We start from the raw sequence: 16,022 nt of genomic DNA, 5'->3' as shown, positions 1-16,022 counted from the left end.
ATACTACACTTGATCTTAGCCAAAAGGCCGAGAAGCGATAACCAGAATTGGTTTGGGCCTCGAGTGGCACCCTGGCCTATGCCGGACACATCTTAGGGAGAGAGAGCGAGAGGGAGACAAACCCACGCCTACACAAGACATTTTGTCACCCAAGCCAACCCTTGAAAAGGCTGCTTTGCAGAGCCAAAACAAGAAGAATGGTGCGTTTTGCAGCCGCCGCCCACTGCAATGAATCTGAATAACTCCTCCTTTAGGGCGCAAGCAACTCCCCTCCCCCTTGCAGTCTTTCCAATTCACGATACAAAAAGACGGACAGGACAGGTTGCCTGACTTTCCGTCACTGCCACCCTTTGCCATCCTTACCCGTAGAAAGCCCTTTCATCATCCCCAAACCCTAATCTTTTCCCTTTCCTTCCCAGCCCCCAAACCCTGCCCTCTGTACCTTTCTCACCACCCGCTTCCCTTCTCCTGTCATCCCCCTACCACCCGGGAAAAAAAGAGATTGCCCCCTCCTTCCACTAGCCCACCCTCCCACCCAAAGAACAACTTCTTCTGCGCAGCTTGTTTTCTAGGCAGCAGCGCTATTGTGATGTCATCGGGGGGCATTGTGACAAGCCGCCAGTGTTCCGTCTCTTCATGTTGTGCACAGTTCAAACGGAAAATACATCAACAGGCAGACTACAGAAAAGCTTACTATCAAAGGTTAGAGGGGGGCTTTCTCAGAGGGCTTTTTACAGTTTTTCTATTCCCAATTAGCCGTTTAAGTGTACTTATTGAAAGTAGTAATTCTTTCATAGGCCGCCCTTTCTTAGTATTTGACGTTCCTTATATTGCGGTATGAGGCTTCGCAGTAGGTTGCAAACATTCATCACCCATGACTGTCCCCAATTGAGCTCAGAAGCTCAATGTCTATCATGACCTCTCTTTTAGAATGTCCAAGAGCAAGCAAACTATTCCTCCAGGAGAGGGCGCCAACAGACTACTAAAGAGATCATCATTACTCAAAGAAAACCCCAAAAACCAATGCATGATAGGAATAAACAGGTAACTTTCTTTGGAGTGGAAGCGGAGAGATCGCACCAGATGCCAATTCTAGATGTTATCACACCTGTGGTCACTGCAGCAGCAGGTGAATCCACTTTGTCCAAAAGGGATCTATTCCATTCAATTGCAAATGATCTAGATAAGACAGAGAACTGCAGCACGGGGACATAGCCGAGTTGGTCAGGTTGAGTGGTGATGAGTTTGCTATTTGGATGAATAAAGAAAGTCAAAAGTGTAAAAGATAAAAAACAAAAGGAGGAAGTGTGAAAAGTGAATGGGCCAAATTGAGGTGCATATGAAGACGTATGCTTTCTTCCAATTCATTAAATCGGGCTAATATGAATCAGGTGAATTGAGTTCTGCTTTTGGAAACTGGGTTAAGAAGGGGTGCACCGTTCCTGGAGGTACTGCAATACCAGGTCAATGCGTGGAGTGGACAGAGCAAGCTCTTTTTCCATCTCCCTGTTCTAAAAATCCATTTAATATATGGTCCCCAGATAGGGGACGTATCAGATATTAAACTGATAAGAACAGATACTACACTTGATCTTAGCCAAAAGGCCGAGAAGCGATAACCAGAATTGGTTTGGGCCTCGAGTGGCACCCTGGCCTATGCCGGACACATCTTAGGGAGAGAGAGCGAGAGGGAGACAAACCCACGCCTACACAAGACATTTTGTCACCCAAGCCAACCCTTGAAAAGGCTGCTTTGCAGAGCCAAAACAAGAAGAATGGTGCGTTTTGCAGCCGCCGCCCACTGCAATGAATCTGAATAACTCCTCCTTTAGGGCGCAAGCAACTCCCCTCCCCCTTGCAGTCTTTCCAATTCACGATACAAAAAGACGGACAGGACAGGTTGCCTGACTTTCCGTCACTGCCACCCTTTGCCATCCTTACCCGTAGAAAGCCCTTTCATCATCCCCAAACCCTAATCTTTTCCCTTTCCTTCCCAGCCCCCAAACCCTGCCCTCTGTACCTTTCTCACCACCCGCTTCCCTTCTCCTGTCATCCCCCTACCACCCGGGAAAAAAAGAGATTGCCCCCTCCTTCCACTAGCCCACCCTCCCACCCAAAGAACAACTTCTTCTGCGCAGCTTGTTTTCTAGGCAGCAGCGCTATTGTGATGTCATCGGGGGGCATTGTGACAAGCCGCCAGTGTTCCGTCTCTTCATGTTGTGCACAGTTCAAACGGAAAATACATCAACAGGCAGACTACAGAAAAGCTTACTATCAAAGGTTAGAGGGGGGCTTTCTCAGAGGGCTTTTTACAGTTTTTCTATTCCCAATTAGCCGTTTAAGTGTACTTATTGAAAGTAGTAATTCTTTCATAGGCCGCCCTTTCTTAGTATTTGACGTTCCTTATATTGCGGTATGAGGCTTCGCAGTAGGTTGCAAACATTCATCACCCATGACTGTCCCCAATTGAGCTCAGAAGCTCAATGTCTATCATGACCTCTCTTTTAGAATGTCCAAGAGCAAGCAAACTATTCCTCCAGGAGAGGGCGCCAACAGACTACTAAAGAGATCATCATTACTCAAAGAAAACCCCAAAAACCAATGCATGATAGGAATAAACAGGTAACTTTCTTTGGAGTGGAAGCGGAGAGATCGCACCAGATGCCAATTCTAGATGTTATCACACCTGTGGTCACTGCAGCAGCAGGTGAATCCACTTTGTCCAAAAGGGATCTATTCCATTCAATTGCAAATGATCTAGATAAGACAGAGAACTGCAGCACGGGGACATAGCCGAGTTGGTCAGGTTGAGTGGTGATGAGTTTGCTATTTGGATGAATAAAGAAAGTCAAAAGTGTGAAAGATAAAAAACAAAAGGAGGAAGTGTGAAAAGTGAATGGGCCAAATTGAGGTGCATATGAAGACGTATGCTTTCTTCCAATTCATTAAATCGGGCTAATATGAATCAGGTGAATTGAGTTCTGCTTTTGGAAACTGGGTTAAGAAGGGGTGCACCGTTCCTGGAGGTACTGCAATACCAGGTCAATGCGTGGAGTGGACAGAGCAAGCTCTTTTTCCATCTCCCTGTTCTAAAAATCCATTTAATATATGGTCCCCAGATAGGGGACGTATCAGATATTAAACTGATAAGAACAGATACTACACTTGATCTTAGCCAAAAGGCCGAGAAGCGATAACCAGAATTGGTTTGGGCCTCGAGTGGCACCCTGGCCTATGCCGGACACATCTTAGGGAGAGAGAGCGAGAGGGAGACAAACCCACGCCTACACAAGACATTTTGTCACCCAAGCCAACCCTTGAAAAGGCTGCTTTGCAGAGCCAAAACAAGAAGAATGGTGCGTTTTGCAGCCGCCGCCCACTGCAATGAATCTGAATAACTCCTCCTTTAGGGCGCAAGCAACTCCCCTCCCCCTTGCAGTCTTTCCAATTCACGATACAAAAAGACGGACAGGACAGGTTGCCTGACTTTCCGTCACTGCCACCCTTTGCCATCCTTACCCGTAGAAAGCCCTTTCATCATCCCCAAACCCTAATCTTTTCCCTTTCCTTCCCAGCCCCCAAACCCTGCCCTCTGTACCTTTCTCACCACCCGCTTCCCTTCTCCTGTCATCCCCCTACCACCCGGGAAAAAAAGAGATTGCCCCCTCCTTCCACTAGCCCACCCTCCCACCCAAAGAACAACTTCTTCTGCGCAGCTTGTTTTCTAGGCAGCAGCGCTATTGTGATGTCATCGGGGGGCATTGTGACAAGCCGCCAGTGTTCCGTCTCTTCATGTTGTGCACAGTTCAAACGGAAAATACATCAACAGGCAGACTACAGAAAAGCTTACTATCAAAGGTTAGAGGGGGGCTTTCTCAGAGGGCTTTTTACAGTTTTTCTATTCCCAATTAGCCGTTTAAGTGTACTTATTGAAAGTAGTAATTCTTTCATAGGCCGCCCTTTCTTAGTATTTGACGTTCCTTATATTGCGGTATGAGGCTTCGCAGTAGGTTGCAAACATTCATCACCCATGACTGTCCCCAATTGAGCTCAGAAGCTCAATGTCTATCATGACCTCTCTTTTAGAATGTCCAAGAGCAAGCAAACTATTCCTCCAGGAGAGGGCGCCAACAGACTACTAAAGAGATCATCATTACTCAAAGAAAACCCCAAAAACCAATGCATGATAGGAATAAACAGGTAACTTTCTTTGGAGTGGAAGCGGAGAGATCGCACCAGATGCCAATTCTAGATGTTATCACACCTGTGGTCACTGCAGCAGCAGGTGAATCCACTTTGTCCAAAAGGGATCTATTCCATTCAATTGCAAATGATCTAGATAAGACAGAGAACTGCAGCACGGGGACATAGCCGAGTTGGTCAGGTTGAGTGGTGATGAGTTTGCTATTTGGATGAATAAAGAAAGTCAAAAGTGTGAAAGATAAAAAACAAAAGGAGGAAGTGTGAAAAGTGAATGGGCCAAATTGAGGTGCATATGAAGACGTATGCTTTCTTCCAATTCATTAAATCGGGCTAATATGAATCAGGTGAATTGAGTTCTGCTTTTGGAAACTGGGTTAAGAAGGGGTGCACCGTTCCTGGAGGTACTGCAATACCAGGTCAATGCGTGGAGTGGACAGAGCAAGCTCTTTTTCCATCTCCCTGTTCTAAAAATCCATTTAATATATGGTCCCCAGATAGGGGACGTATCAGATATTAAACTGATAAGAACAGATACTACACTTGATCTTAGCCAAAAGGCCGAGAAGCGATAACCAGAATTGGTTTGGGCCTCGAGTGGCACCCTGGCCTATGCCGGACACATCTTAGGGAGAGAGAGCGAGAGGGAGACAAACCCACGCCTACACAAGACATTTTGTCACCCAAGCCAACCCTTGAAAAGGCTGCTTTGCAGAGCCAAAACAAGAAGAATGGTGCGTTTTGCAGCCGCCGCCCACTGCAATGAATCTGAATAACTCCTCCTTTAGGGCGCAAGCAACTCCCCTCCCCCTTGCAGTCTTTCCAATTCACGATACAAAAAGACGGACAGGACAGGTTGCCTGACTTTCCGTCACTGCCACCCTTTGCCATCCTTACCCGTAGAAAGCCCTTTCATCATCCCCAAACCCTAATCTTTTCCCTTTCCTTCCCAGCCCCCAAACCCTGCCCTCTGTACCTTTCTCACCACCCGCTTCCCTTCTCCTGTCATCCCCCTACCACCCGGGAAAAAAAGAGATTGCCCCCTCCTTCCACTAGCCCACCCTCCCACCCAAAGAACAACTTCTTCTGCGCAGCTTGTTTTCTAGGCAGCAGCGCTATTGTGATGTCATCGGGGGGCATTGTGACAAGCCGCCAGTGTTCCGTCTCTTCATGTTGTGCACAGTTCAAACGGAAAATACATCAACAGGCAGACTACAGAAAAGCTTACTATCAAAGGTTAGAGGGGGGCTTTCTCAGAGGGCTTTTTACAGTTTTTCTATTCCCAATTAGCCGTTTAAGTGTACTTATTGAAAGTAGTAATTCTTTCATAGGCCGCCCTTTCTTAGTATTTGACGTTCCTTATATTGCGGTATGAGGCTTCGCAGTAGGTTGCAAACATTCATCACCCATGACTGTCCCCAATTGAGCTCAGAAGCTCAATGTCTATCATGACCTCTCTTTTAGAATGTCCAAGAGCAAGCAAACTATTCCTCCAGGAGAGGGCGCCAACAGACTACTAAAGAGATCATCATTACTCAAAGAAAACCCCAAAAACCAATGCATGATAGGAATAAACAGGTAACTTTCTTTGGAGTGGAAGCGGAGAGATCGCACCAGATGCCAATTCTAGATGTTATCACACCTGTGGTCACTGCAGCAGCAGGTGAATCCACTTTGTCCAAAAGGGATCTATTCCATTCAATTGCAAATGATCTAGATAAGACAGAGAACTGCAGCACGGGGACATAGCCGAGTTGGTCAGGTTGAGTGGTGATGAGTTTGCTATTTGGATGAATAAAGAAAGTCAAAAGTGTGAAAGATAAAAAACAAAAGGAGGAAGTGTGAAAAGTGAATGGGCCAAATTGAGGTGCATATGAAGACGTATGCTTTCTTCCAATTCATTAAATCGGGCTAATATGAATCAGGTGAATTGAGTTCTGCTTTTGGAAACTGGGTTAAGAAGGGGTGCACCGTTCCTGGAGGTACTGCAATACCAGGTCAATGCGTGGAGTGGACAGAGCAAGCTCTTTTTCCATCTCCCTGTTCTAAAAATCCATTTAATATATGGTCCCCAGATAGGGGACGTATCAGATATTAAACTGATAAGAACAGATGATTTAATGAAGCTTTCCAAAGCACCGCAAAAATGCATGACCGAAGTCACACCAAAAACAGTGCAAAGGCTAGGATTCGTGTGGACCCCTCCGTGAGAAGAGGATCCCCAAAAATCAACCCCGTCCCTCCGAGCCAGAAGGCCACAGCGAGGGTCAGGGATCTTTGGTGCTCCCCCAAGCCGAAGCCTGGTTGAGCCTTGTTGTTGCTCCCAGCGTCCACCGAGGCATCTTACCCAAGTGGAGTAGGGAGCTACTAGTCGTTGGTTTCGCAGCCGAGACTGCCCGGACCGTCAACCGGTGTTGGTTTCTCAGCCCAAGGCTGACCGGACCTCCAACCGGGTGTTGGTTTCTCAGCCCAAGGCTGACCGGACCTCCAACCGGGTGTTGGTTTCTCAGCCCAAGGCTAACCGGACCTCCAACCGGGTGTTGGTTTCTCAGCCAAAGCTGACCCGGACCTCCAACCGGGTGTTGGTTTCTCAGCCCAAAGCTGACCGGACCTCCGACCGGGATTATAAAAATTTCCCTTCTTAGCCAGAAGGCCGGGATAGGGCAATATGCTTGGAAAGTATGAATAGGCAAGGCGCGGCGTGCGACAGAGTCTGAGGCTTACCAGGGTCCCAACCTAGCAAGTTCAGACTCCCTCCAGGGTGTCCATTCCTGGGGCACATTGCACCATAACCCCCACACTTACTCAGTCTAATAGCCTCGATCCTGGTAGGGCCATGGTTTCCTCTAGATGGATATACTATCCTCCCAAAGTACTAACAAGCGCAACCTTCCAGTGTGCATTGCATCATTGTACTAAGGTGGCCGGAGCCTTAAACCACCTTTTCGAACGATACTACACTTGATCTTAGCCAAAAGGCCGAGAAGCGATAACCAGAATTGGTTTGGGCCTCGAGTGGCACCCTGGCCTATGCCGGACACATCTTAGGGAGAGAGAGCGAGAGGGAGACAAACCCACGCCTACACAAGACATTTTGTCACCCAAGCCAACCCTTGAAAAGGCTGCTTTGCAGAGCCAAAACAAGAAGAATGGTGCGTTTTGCAGCCGCCGCCCACTGCAATGAATCTGAATAACTCCTCCTTTAGGGCGCAAGCAACTCCCCTCCCCCTTGCAGTCTTTCCAATTCACGATACAAAAAGACGGACAGGACAGGTTGCCTGACTTTCCGTCACTGCCACCCTTTGCCATCCTTACCCGTAGAAAGCCCTTTCATCATCCCCAAACCCTAATCTTTTCCCTTTCCTTCCCAGCCCCCAAACCCTGCCCTCTGTACCTTTCTCACCACCCGCTTCCCTTCTCCTGTCATCCCCCTACCACCCGGGAAAAAAAGAGATTGCCCCCTCCTTCCACTAGCCCACCCTCCCACCCAAAGAACAACTTCTTCTGCGCAGCTTGTTTTCTAGGCAGCAGCGCTATTGTGATGTCATCGGGGGGCATTGTGACAAGCCGCCAGTGTTCCGTCTCTTCATGTTGTGCACAGTTCAAACGGAAAATACATCAACAGGCAGACTACAGAAAAGCTTACTATCAAAGGTTAGAGGGGGGCTTTCTCAGAGGGCTTTTTACAGTTTTTCTATTCCCAATTAGCCGTTTAAGTGTACTTATTGAAAGTAGTAATTCTTTCATAGGCCGCCCTTTCTTAGTATTTGACGTTCCTTATATTGCGGTATGAGGCTTCGCAGTAGGTTGCAAACATTCATCACCCATGACTGTCCCCAATTGAGCTCAGAAGCTCAATGTCTATCATGACCTCTCTTTTAGAATGTCCAAGAGCAAGCAAACTATTCCTCCAGGAGAGGGCGCCAACAGACTACTAAAGAGATCATCATTACTCAAAGAAAACCCCAAAAACCAATGCATGATAGGAATAAACAGGTAACTTTCTTTGGAGTGGAAGCGGAGAGATCGCACCAGATGCCAATTCTAGATGTTATCACACCTGTGGTCACTGCAGCAGCAGGTGAATCCACTTTGTCCAAAAGGGATCTATTCCATTCAATTGCAAATGATCTAGATAAGACAGAGAACTGCAGCACGGGGACATAGCCGAGTTGGTCAGGTTGAGTGGTGATGAGTTTGCTATTTGGATGAATAAAGAAAGTCAAAAGTGTGAAAGATAAAAAACAAAAGGAGGAAGTGTGAAAAGTGAATGGGCCAAATTGAGGTGCATATGAAGACGTATGCTTTCTTCCAATTCATTAAATCGGGCTAATATGAATCAGGTGAATTGAGTTCTGCTTTTGGAAACTGGGTTAAGAAGGGGTGCACCGTTCCTGGAGGTACTGCAATACCAGGTCAATGCGTGGAGTGGACAGAGCAAGCTCTTTTTCCATCTCCCTGTTCTAAAAATCCATTTAATATATGGTCCCCAGATAGGGGACGTATCAGATATTAAACTGATAAGAACAGATACTACACTTGATCTTAGCCAAAAGGCCGAGAAGCGATAACCAGAATTGGTTTGGGCCTCGAGTGGCACCCTGGCCTATGCCGGACACATCTTAGGGAGAGAGAGCGAGAGGGAGACAAACCCACGCCTACACAAGACATTTTGTCACCCAAGCCAACCCTTGAAAAGGCTGCTTTGCAGAGCCAAAACAAGAAGAATGGTGCGTTTTGCAGCCGCCGCCCACTGCAATGAATCTGAATAACTCCTCCTTTAGGGCGCAAGCAACTCCCCTCCCCCTTGCAGTCTTTCCAATTCACGATACAAAAAGACGGACAGGACAGGTTGCCTGACTTTCCGTCACTGCCACCCTTTGCCATCCTTACCCGTAGAAAGCCCTTTCATCATCCCCAAACCCTAATCTTTTCCCTTTCCTTCCCAGCCCCCAAACCCTGCCCTCTGTACCTTTCTCACCACCCGCTTCCCTTCTCCTGTCATCCCCCTACCACCCGGGAAAAAAAGAGATTGCCCCCTCCTTCCACTAGCCCACCCTCCCACCCAAAGAACAACTTCTTCTGCGCAGCTTGTTTTCTAGGCAGCAGCGCTATTGTGATGTCATCGGGGGGCATTGTGACAAGCCGCCAGTGTTCCGTCTCTTCATGTTGTGCACAGTTCAAACGGAAAATACATCAACAGGCAGACTACAGAAAAGCTTACTATCAAAGGTTAGAGGGGGGCTTTCTCAGAGGGCTTTTTACAGTTTTTCTATTCCCAATTAGCCGTTTAAGTGTACTTATTGAAAGTAGTAATTCTTTCATAGGCCGCCCTTTCTTAGTATTTGACGTTCCTTATATTGCGGTATGAGGCTTCGCAGTAGGTTGCAAACATTCATCACCCATGACTGTCCCCAATTGAGCTCAGAAGCTCAATGTCTATCATGACCTCTCTTTTAGAATGTCCAAGAGCAAGCAAACTATTCCTCCAGGAGAGGGCGCCAACAGACTACTAAAGAGATCATCATTACTCAAAGAAAACCCCAAAAACCAATGCATGATAGGAATAAACAGGTAACTTTCTTTGGAGTGGAAGCGGAGAGATCGCACCAGATGCCAATTCTAGATGTTATCACACCTGTGGTCACTGCAGCAGCAGGTGAATCCACTTTGTCCAAAAGGGATCTATTCCATTCAATTGCAAATGATCTAGATAAGACAGAGAACTGCAGCACGGGGACATAGCCGAGTTGGTCAGGTTGAGTGGTGATGAGTTTGCTATTTGGATGAATAAAGAAAGTCAAAAGTGTGAAAGATAAAAAACAAAAGGAGGAAGTGTGAAAAGTGAATGGGCCAAATTGAGGTGCATATGAAGACGTATGCTTTCTTCCAATTCATTAAATCGGGCTAATATGAATCAGGTGAATTGAGTTCTGCTTTTGGAAACTGGGTTAAGAAGGGGTGCACCGTTCCTGGAGGTACTGCAATACCAGGTCAATGCGTGGAGTGGACAGAGCAAGCTCTTTTTCCATCTCCCTGTTCTAAAAATCCATTTAATATATGGTCCCCAGATAGGGGACGTATCAGATATTAAACTGATAAGAACAGATTTTGATTTAATGAAGCTTTCCAAAGCACCACAAAAAATGCATGACCGAAGTCACACCAAAAACAGTGCAAAGGCTAGGATTCGTGTGGACCCCACCGTGAGGAGAGGGTCCCCAAAAATCAACCCCGTCCCTCCGAGCCAGAAGGCCACAGCAAGGGTCAGGGATCTTCGGTGCTCCCCCAAGCCGAAGCCTGGTTGAGCCTTGTTGTTGCTCCCAGCGTCCACCCAGGCATCTTACCCAAGTGGAGTAGAGAGCTACTAGTTGTTGGTTTCGCAGCCGAAACTGCCCGGACCGTCAACCGGTGTTGGTTTCTCAGCCCAAGGCTAACCGGACCTCCAACCGGGTGTTGGTTTCTCAGCCGAAGCTGACCCAGACCTCCAACCGGGTGTTGGTTTCTCAGCCGAAGCTGACCCGGACCTCCAACCGGGTGTTAGTTTCTCAGCCCAAAGCTGACCAGACCTCCGACCGGGATTATAAAAATTTCCCTTCCTAGCCAGAAGGCCAGGATAGGGTAATATGCTCAAAAAGTATGAAAAGGCAAGGTACGGTGTGCTACAGAGCCCAAGGCTTGCCGGGGTCCCAAGCCAGCAAGCTCAGACTCACTCCAGGGTCGTCAGTCCTGGGGCACGTTGTACCATAGCCCCCCACCCTTACTCCGTCTAATAGCCTCGATCCTGGTAGGGCCATGTTTTCCTCTTGATGAATATACTATCCACCCAGAGTACTAGCAAGCGCAACCTTCCAGTGTGCATTGTATCATTGTACTAAGGTGGCCTGGAGCTTAAACCACCTCTTCGAACAACACTACACTTGATCTTAGCCAAAAGGCCGAGAAGCGATAACCAGAATTGGTTTGGGCCTCGAGTGGCACCCTGGCCTATGCCGGACACATCTTAGGGAGAGAGAGCGAGAGGGAGACAAACCCACGCCTACACAAGACATTTTGTCACCCAAGCCAACCCTTGAAAAGGCTGCTTTGCAGAGCCAAAACAAGAAGAATGGTGCGTTTTGCAGCCGCCGCCCACTGCAATGAATCTGAATAACTCCTCCTTTAGGGCGCAAGCAACTCCCCTCCCCCTTGCAGTCTTTCCAATTCACGATACAAAAAGACGGACAGGACAGGTTGCCTGACTTTCCGTCACTGCCACCCTTTGCCATCCTTACCCGTAGAAAGCCCTTTCATCATCCCCAAACCCTAATCTTTTCCCTTTCCTTCCCAGCCCCCAAACCCTGCCCTCTGTACCTTTCTCACCACCCGCTTCCCTTCTCCTGTCATCCCCCTACCACCCGGGAAAAAAAGAGATTGCCCCCTCCTTCCACTAGCCCACCCTCCCACCCAAAGAACAACTTCTTCTGCGCAGCTTGTTTTCTAGGCAGCAGCGCTATTGTGATGTCATCGGAGGGCATTGTGACAAGCCGCCAGTGTTCCGTCTCTTCATGTTGTGCACAGTTCAAACGGAAAATACATCAACAGGCAGACTACAGAAAAGCTTACTATCAAAGGTTAGAGGGGGGCTTTCTCAGAGGGCTTTTTACAGTTTTTCTATTCCCAATTAGCCGTTTAAGTGTACTTATTGAAAGTAGTAATTCTTTCATAGGCCGCCCTTTCTTAGTATTTGACGTTCCTTATATTGCGGTATGAGGCTTCGCAGTAGGTTGCAAACATTCATCACCCATGACTGTCCCCAATTGAGCTCAGAAGCTCAATGTCTATCATGACCTCTCTTTTAGAATGTCCAAGAGCAAGCAAACTATTCCTCCAGGAGAGGGCGCCAACAGACTACTAAAGAGATCATCATTACTCAAAGAAAACCCCAAAAACCAATGCATGATAGGAATAAACAGGTAACTTTCTTTGGAGTGGAAGCGGAGAGATCGCACCAGATGCCAATTCTAGATGTTATCACACCTGTGGTCACTGCAGCAGCAGGTGAATCCACTTTGTCCAAAAGGGATCTATTCCATTCAATTGCAAATGATCTAGATAAGACAGAGAACTGCAGCACGGGGACATAGCCGAGTTGGTCAGGTTGAGTGGTGATGAGTTTGCTATTTGGATGAATAAAGAAAGTCAAAAGTGTGAAAGATAAAAAACAAAAGGAGGAAGTGTGAAAAGTGAATGGGCCAAATTGAGGTGCATATGAAGACGTATGCTTTCTTCCAATTCATTAAATCGGGCTAATATGAATCAGGTGAATTGAGTTCTGCTTTTGGAAACTGGGTTAAGAAGGGGTGCACCGTTCCTGGAGGTACTGCAATACCAGGTCAATGCGTGGAGTGGACAGAGCAAGCTCTTTTTCCATCTCCCTGTTCTAAAAATCCATTTAATATATGGTCCCCAGATAGGGGACGTATCAGATATTAAACTGATAAGAACAGATTTTGATTTAATGAAGCTTTCCAAAGCACCACAAAAAATGCATGACCGAAGTCACACCAAAAACAGTGCAAAGGCTAGGATTCGTGTGGACCCCACCATGAGGAGAGGGTCCCCAAAAATCAACCCCGTCCCTCCGAGCCAGAAGGCCACAGCAAGGGTCAGGGATCTTCGGTGCTCCCCCAAGCCGAAGCCTGGTTGAGCCTTGTCGTTGCTCCCAGCGTCCACCCAGGCATCTTACCCAAGTGGAGTAGAGAGCTACTAGTTGTTGGTTTCGCAGCCGAAACTGCCCGGACCGTCAACCGGTGTTGGTTTCTCAGCCCAAGGCTAACCGGACCTCCAACCGGGTGTTGGTTTCTCAGCCGAAGCTGACCCAGACCTCCAACCGGGTGTTGGTTTCTCAGCCGAAGCTGACCCAGACCTCCAACCGGGTGTTAGTTTCTCAGCCCAAAGCTGACCAGACCTCCGACCGGGATTATAAAAATTTCCCTTCCTAGCCAGAAGGCCGGGATAGGGTAATATGCTCAAAAAGTATGAAAAGGCAAGGTACGGTGTGCTACAGAGCCCAAGGCTTGCCGGGGTCCCAAGCCAGCAAGCTCAGACTCACTCCAGGGTCGTCAGTCCTGGGGCACGTTGTACCATAGCCCCCCACCCTTACTCAGTCTAATAGCCTCGATCCTGGTAGGGCCATGTTTTCCTCTAGATGAATATACTATCCACCCAGAGTACTAGCAAGCGCAACCTTCCAGTGTGCATTGTATCATTGTACTAAGGTGGCCTGGAGCTTAAACCACCTCTTCGAACAACACTACACTTGATCTTAGCCAAAAGGCCGAGAAGCGATAACCAGAATTGGTTTGGGCCTCGAGTGGCACCCTGGCCTATGCCGGACACATCTTAGGGAGAGAGAGCGAGAGGGAGACAAACCCACGCCTACACAAGACATTTTGTCACCCAAGCCAACCCTTGAAAAGGCTGCTTTGCAGAGCCAAAACAAGAAGAATGGTGCGTTTTGCAGCCGCCGCCCACTGCAATGAATCTGAATAACTCCTCCTTTAGGGCGCAAGCAACTCCCCTCCCCCTTGCAGTCTTTCCAATTCACGATACAAAAAGACGGACAGGACAGGTTGCCTGACTTTCCGTCACTGCCACCCTTTGCCATCCTTACCCGTAGAAAGCCCTTTCATCATCCCCAAACCCTAATCTTTTCCCTTTCCTTCCCAGCCCCCAAACCCTGCCCTCTGTACCTTTCTCACCACCCGCTTCCCTTCTCCTGTCATCCCCCTACCACCCGGGAAAAAAAGAGATTGCCCCCTCCTTCCACTAGCCCACCCTCCCACCCAAAGAACAACTTCTTCTGCGCAGCTTGTTTTCTAGGCAGCAGCGCTATTGTGATGTCATCGGGGGGCATTGTGACAAGCCGCCAGTGTTCCGTCTCTTCATGTTGTGCACAGTTCAAACGGAAAATACATCAACAGGCAGACTACAGAAAAGCTTACTATCAAAGGTTAGAGGGGGGCTTTCTCAGAGGGCTTTTTACAGTTTTTCTATTCCCAATTAGCCGTTTAAGTGTACTTATTGAAAGTAGTAATTCTTTCATAGGCCGCCCTTTCTTAGTATTTGACGTTCCTTATATTGCGGTATGAGGCTTCGCAGTAGGTTGCAAACATTCATCACCCATGACTGTCCCCAATTGAGCTCAGAAGCTCAATGTCTATCATGACCTCTCTTTTAGAATGTCCAAGAGCAAGCAAACTATTCCTCCAGGAGAGGGCGCCAACAGACTACTAAAGAGATCATCATTACTCAAAGAAAACCCCAAAAACCAATGCATGATAGGAATAAACAGGTAACTTTCTTTGGAGTGGAAGCGGAGAGATCGCACCAGATGCCAATTCTAGATGTTATCACACCTGTGGTCACTGCAGCAGCAGGTGAATCCACTTTGTCCAAAAGGGATCTATTCCATTCAATTGCAAATGATCTAGATAAGACAGAGAACTGCAGCACGGGGACATAGCCGAGTTGGTCAGGTTGAGTGGTGATGAGTTTGCTATTTGGATGAATAAAGAAAGTCAAAAGTGTGAAAGATAAAAAACAAAAGGAGGAAGTGTGAAAAGTGAATGGGCCAAATTGAGGTGCATATGAAGACGTATGCTTTCTTCCAATTCATTAAATCGGGCTAATATGAATCAGGTGAATTGAGTTCTGCTTTTGGAAACTGGGTTAAGAAGGGGTGCACCGTTCCTGGAGGTACTGCAATACCAGGTCAATGCGTGGAGTGGACAGAGCAAGCTCTTTTTCCATCTCCCTGTTCTAAAAATCCATTTAATATATGGTCCCCAGATAGGGGACGTATCAGATATTAAACTGATAAGAACAGATACTACACTTGATCTTAGCCAAAAGGCCGAGAAGCGATAACCAGAATTGGTTTGGGCCTCGAGTGGCACCCTGGCCTATGCCGGACACATCTTAGGGAGAGAGAGCGAGAGGGAGACAAACCCACGCCTACACAAGACATTTTGTCACCCAAGCCAACCCTTGAAAAGGCTGCTTTGCAGAGCCAAAACAAGAAGAATGGTGCGTTTTGCAGCCGCCGCCCACTGCAATGAATCTGAATAACTCCTCCTTTAGGGCGCAAGCAACTCCCCTCCCCCTTGCAGTCTTTCCAATTCACGATACAAAAAGACGGACAGGACAGGTTGCCTGACTTTCCGTCACTGCCACCCTTTGCCATCCTTACCCGTAGAAAGCCCTTTCATCATCCCCAAACCCTAATCTTTTCCCTTTCCTTCCCAGCCCCCAAACCCTGCCCTCTGTACCTTTCTCACCACCCGCTTCCCTTCTCCTGTCATCCCCCTACCACCCGGGAAAAAAAGAGATTGCCCCCTCCTTCCACTAGCCCACCCTCCCACCCAAAGAACAACTTCTTCTGCGCAGCTTGTTTTCTAGGCAGCAGCGCTATTGTGATGTCATCGGGGGGCATTGTGACAAGCCGCCAGTGTTCCGTCTCTTCATGTTGTGCACAGTTCAAACGGAAAATACATCAACAGGCAGACTACAGAAAAGCTTACTATCAAAGGTTAGAGGGGGGCTTTCTCAGAGGGCTTTTTACAGTTTTTCTATTCCCAATTAGCCGTTTAAGTGTACTTATTGAAAGTAGTAATTCTTTCATAGGCCGCCCTTTCTTAGTATTTGACGTTCCTTATATTGCGGTATGAGGCTTCGCAGTAGGTTGCAAACATTCATCACCCATGACTGTCCCCAATTGAGCTCAGAAGCTCAATGTCTATCATGACCTCTCTTTTAGAATGTCCAAGAGCAAGCAAACT

General features: G+C 47.7%; 8 non-coding genes and 2 pseudogenes across 8 annotated transcripts; all 10 read right to left on the bottom strand.

Moving 5' to 3' along the window:
• LOC142273887 (U2 spliceosomal RNA) lies at positions 1 to 39 on the bottom strand (annotated as a pseudogene; the record flags this gene model as incomplete).
• A 1,387-nt stretch (positions 40 to 1,426) lies between these two features.
• Positions 1,427 to 1,617, bottom strand: LOC142273781 (U2 spliceosomal RNA). The gene has a single exon (XR_012738229.1). It is a non-coding gene; the product is annotated as a U2 spliceosomal RNA (small nuclear RNA).
• A 1,387-nt stretch (positions 1,618 to 3,004) lies between these two features.
• LOC142273780 (U2 spliceosomal RNA) lies at positions 3,005 to 3,195 on the bottom strand. The gene has a single exon (XR_012738228.1). It is a non-coding gene; the product is annotated as a U2 spliceosomal RNA (small nuclear RNA).
• Positions 3,196 to 4,582: 1,387 nt separating this feature from the next.
• On the bottom strand, positions 4,583 to 4,773 carry LOC142273779 (U2 spliceosomal RNA). The gene has a single exon (XR_012738227.1). It is a non-coding gene; the product is annotated as a U2 spliceosomal RNA (small nuclear RNA).
• A 1,387-nt stretch (positions 4,774 to 6,160) lies between these two features.
• LOC142273838 (U2 spliceosomal RNA) lies at positions 6,161 to 6,348 on the bottom strand. Its single transcript, XR_012738279.1, has one exon. It is a non-coding gene; the product is annotated as a U2 spliceosomal RNA (small nuclear RNA).
• Positions 6,349 to 7,049: 701 nt separating this feature from the next.
• On the bottom strand, positions 7,050 to 7,191 carry LOC142273893 (U2 spliceosomal RNA; annotated as a pseudogene).
• Positions 7,192 to 8,578: 1,387 nt separating this feature from the next.
• On the bottom strand, positions 8,579 to 8,769 carry LOC142273778 (U2 spliceosomal RNA). The gene has a single exon (XR_012738226.1). It is a non-coding gene; the product is annotated as a U2 spliceosomal RNA (small nuclear RNA).
• Positions 8,770 to 10,156: 1,387 nt separating this feature from the next.
• Positions 10,157 to 10,352, bottom strand: LOC142273833 (U2 spliceosomal RNA). Its single transcript, XR_012738274.1, has one exon. It is a non-coding gene; the product is annotated as a U2 spliceosomal RNA (small nuclear RNA).
• A 2,185-nt stretch (positions 10,353 to 12,537) lies between these two features.
• LOC142273832 (U2 spliceosomal RNA) lies at positions 12,538 to 12,733 on the bottom strand. The gene has a single exon (XR_012738273.1). It is a non-coding gene; the product is annotated as a U2 spliceosomal RNA (small nuclear RNA).
• A 2,185-nt stretch (positions 12,734 to 14,918) lies between these two features.
• Positions 14,919 to 15,109, bottom strand: LOC142273777 (U2 spliceosomal RNA). Its single transcript, XR_012738225.1, has one exon. It is a non-coding gene; the product is annotated as a U2 spliceosomal RNA (small nuclear RNA).
• Between the last annotated feature and the right edge of the window lie 913 nt (positions 15,110 to 16,022).

This window comes from Anomaloglossus baeobatrachus, unplaced genomic scaffold (assembly GCF_048569485.1).
Source record: "Anomaloglossus baeobatrachus isolate aAnoBae1 unplaced genomic scaffold, aAnoBae1.hap1 Scaffold_366, whole genome shotgun sequence".
Taxonomy (NCBI): Eukaryota; Metazoa; Chordata; class Amphibia; order Anura; family Aromobatidae; genus Anomaloglossus; species Anomaloglossus baeobatrachus.
Note: the sequence above shows the minus strand (reverse complement) of the source record. Positions and strands in the feature narration are given on the sequence as shown.